The sequence below is a fragment of the Otolemur garnettii genome, unplaced genomic scaffold, assembly GCF_000181295.1.
Source record: "Otolemur garnettii isolate 467f Iridium unplaced genomic scaffold, OtoGar3 scaffold00327, whole genome shotgun sequence".
Lineage (NCBI taxonomy): Eukaryota > Metazoa > Chordata > Mammalia > Primates > Galagidae > Otolemur > Otolemur garnettii.
In genome coordinates, this window is record NW_003852722.1 from 43,892 (window position 1) to 47,895 (window position 4,004).

The window sequence follows — 4,004 nt, forward strand, 5'->3', positions numbered from 1 at the left end:
TCTGTTTAGTTGGTCTGTATGATGTGATATGAAAGTTTGTCCTTTATGTGGTTCATGAGTGCAGAGAAGCTATTAGTGTCCCCCTGTCCCCAAACAAACTCTATGGTGGAAACGGATCATAAACTTGCAACAAATTTGGGAAAGTGTTGGGATTTCTCCTTTCCTGCAATATGGGCTATTGGTGGATGGTAGAATTGCTCAGGGAAAAGGAAATTTATCTGTCCATTGAATCAATTATTATGGAAATACAGTTCTTCAATACAATTAGAAATGTGCTTATAAAGGTACATCAGTGATGTTATTTGACAATTTAAATTTAGATTAAAGGCTCTTTTTGAAAAACAATTCCAAGATACTTCCTAATGTCATGCTTGCTTCGGCAGCACATATACTAAATTAGAACAATACAGAGAAGATGAGCATGGCCCCTATGCAAGGATGACACGCAAATTCGTGAAGCATTCCATATTTTTGTCTCTTAGTTTTATAAACATGTATGTATTCAAAATAAAAAAAAAGACATTTCAAATGTTGTTTATGGTAAAGATGAACAATGTCCTGCCAGGTTTTCTCTTTGTCTGGAAGGAAGTCCGAGCTGGGCTCTGTGCAGTCTCCTTACACTAACAAGAGCCTCAAGGTAACATTTCATCTTCTCTCACAGCCCCTCCCAATGAAAACTGCCCCTTTCGGTCATATTCTAAAACTTTCAATTTCCTAACCTTTTCTTGTTTATTATCTCTTGATCATTGCCCTTGATAAGTTTATCCTCTCTGGAATGTGTTTTCTTGCCGTCTCCACATTTAAAATCCTACACATCCTTCAAGCATATGTCCCAAATCCAATTTCCATGATGTTGGAAGTGACTTTTTTTAATCCTTCATGTGGTTTTACAAGCTCTTTCATTGTTTTTTTAAATGCTATTTGCTCCCATGCAAAACTTAACACTTTTAGCTCTGCAGAAAATCATATCATTTTCAATTCATTCTGCAATGTCACCAGAAAGTGAACATTCTGCCTTTCCTTGAATAGTCTCTGTAGTAAGGAACATTTGATGCCTTGAAGCAGGCTGTTTCAGTTTGGGAAACCTCTAATTTCTAGTTCTTCCTTACATAGAGCTGAAATTTGTTTTTGAATAAATTCCTACTGTTGGTTATGAATTGGCCTTTACAGATGGGTATGAGTAAATACTGTATAACTAGTTATTTATTCATTAGACCATAGATTGGTTCGTGTTTATTGAAAAAATGATGTCATGATGTCATAAAGCTAACATTTAGAGGGAGAGATATTCTCATGTCTGTTGGATAATAAGGTCTTTGCAGACAAGCATGAGGCCTAATATCTTTTTCTGTTGCCAACAAAGTATGTAGAGAGCAGGAAACAGAAAGGCCTTGGATGTGGATTATGAAAAACGTGATTTTCTGCTGATTAGAAGAGGTGACTGAGTGGTCCCTCTCATGGGCTTTGTAAGTACTGATGATGTCAGGGGGGTCCCCCTGATGATGGGGCAGAAGTTGGTGGCTGAGTCTGTGACCTGCAGGGAGCTAAACATGCTCTTACCCTTGGGGCTCTTACCCTTGTTTTCTGCTTTATCTCTGTAATACTGAAAATTACAGGGATGAGTTCATTCGTAGCGCTGTGTCTGAGGCATAAAATCGAATAAACCTTGTGTAACTGCCATTAAAAATAGAAACCTGTCTTTCCTGGACACGAGTTTGGGGGATTCTAGTCCACTGTCTCGTCAAAGGGAAACAGGTACAGAAAGTCAGGCATCAGCTCTGCAGTTACTAAAATGATTCATTTTATTGTCCCAGCTTCCCAGGAACACCTTATAAAGTCACCTGGTACTTACTCTCCTTGCAGTCTTTTTGGGAATACCATTTACATTTTGCTTTTCCCTGTTAGGAGACATCCCCGTTTACACCTTCAGTGATGCCACAGGATCACTAGGGAAGGTCTTTGGGAGTTATTCACTCTCTCTCCCATCCTGACGTTGCCATAAGGAGTCCATTCACCTGTCACTCCCGCCAATTAGAGAAGCAGATGATAGATCCATAAGTTCACTTGATTGATAGAAATGGCAGCGATTTTGGAAGGCAGGGAGGATATGTCCTTAGAGAGCTCCTCTGCCCTCCTGTTTTCCTTTGTTATTTTTATACTCTCATAGCCAAAGCAAACATTAGCAATGTTATCAATCATCATAGCACACATTAAACAGAGCTCCCACATAGGTTCAAGGTTACAAAATATTCCCTGATATTCAAAGTGGTTACATGGTCAAAGCATTCCTACTCTCAACTAAATTAATAGCTTGTACACAGCTACGATTTAATAAAATTAATTAATTAATTAATATCTTGTCAACACTTTACTAAGTGTTAAGGTTCACTGGGTCATTGACCAGCACTATGGGCCTTGGAGTATCCAGTCTTCTAAGTTTGTCTATGTCAGAAGGCCTTGTTAGTGAATTAATAAGTCCAGATGGTGGCACATGGCCCTTGTGGGCCTGCCAAGGCCTGCTAGCAGCACCGTGCTTGTCCTGGTTACTTAGGATAACAGTGGTGACATCATTAAGAGAGATGAATGAAGTATTTCCCATCTTGCAATTACTACCCTAGATAAAGTGAGAAGAGACTATAAATGTGTGTGTGGTACTGTACTGTTTTCATGCATTTGTTTTTTATATTCTATCTATATGTCTGTTACATTAACGATACTGAGATGCTGTAGAATTTTGTCCACCTTTGGGAAGGCAAAGTGTCTAGTGGTGTAGGAGTCACAAGTACATTGTGTAATTCTAGGTAAATTAACTTTTGGGGGCTTTAATTACTAATTATTAGGATAATAATAGTATCTATAATGTAGATTTCTTGGTACTAGTATGTGAAATCATACTTCTTATGCACCTATCAGAATGTCCAGCACATGCACATATTCTGTGAGGGTTAGCTAGAACTAATATTATCATCAGCACAATATTGTAATTACTGTTAATTTTCAGCATACCATACTATGGTTTGAGTTAAAAACTATGGATGAGATGGCAAAACAACAAATTTATCATTGTTTACTTTCTCATGCATACGAATGAAAATATCATAAATTCGTTAACTTCATTCACAGAAGTTAAAAAAATTATAACTGTGAATTAAGGGATGTTGTAAGCACTGTTGCTATTGAAATGAATACAACTCTATCCCTGATAACAAAAGTTTGCATTGTAGTAGAGAGATAGTGAAAAACACATGTAAGTACCACAATGTGTTAGATTTGCTACATTAGAAATATATGGCACGATTATGGTTCCAGTTTGTTTAAGGATAAAGGAGAAAGTGGTCAGTTCTACTGGGGCAAGTGTCAGGACAAGAACTGGGAGAGGAGGGGAAGCTTGCAGACCTCTATCACAGCCGAGTGGTTAAGTGCAGATGGGCATTCCACGCTGCGGGAACAGCGCCAGCAACGGTCAAGGTGCAGGAAACAACTTCAGGTTCTGAAATGATGGGCGTGTAGGGGTGGGGGATGGGGATATGGGAACAGATGAGGCTGGCTGGCTAAGTGGGGGACTGATTAATCCATCAGTAAATGATCTGTGCCCCCTCACCCTGTGGTAAGGTATGGTAGGTGCTGAAGAGACAGAGGTGGCCTTTGCTTTGATTGACTTACACTCTGAATAATCACATTTCCCCGTTTCTATGGGAAATGGGGCTTTACTGAGGTGGGGGTGAACATGACCTGATTTTTACTATAGGAAGATCACTTGGGTGGCTGTGAAGAACAACGTTTGAAGGTAGGCACAGCTGGTGACAGAGAGACTGGGGGAATGATTATTTATTAGTTGAAATGAGAGGAGCTGGATGAAGACGCTGGGAGTAAGGATGGGAAGGAGACACCAGCTGTGCTACAAACTTGGTAACAAGCCTGAATGTGTAAGTGGTGGGGACTCACTGGGTCTCAGGGGTAAAGGAGAGGGTCAAATCAAGATGATCTGCAGTACTCGGGGAGGC

At 39.7% G+C, this 4,004-nt stretch overlaps 1 non-coding gene across 1 annotated transcript; it reads left to right on the forward strand.

Annotated features, from left to right (window-relative positions):
• Positions 1–368: 368 nt before the first annotated feature.
• Positions 369–473, forward strand: LOC111722717. The gene has a single exon (XR_002771417.1). It is a non-coding gene; the product is annotated as a U6 spliceosomal RNA (small nuclear RNA).
• Positions 474–4,004: the final 3,531 nt, after the last annotated feature.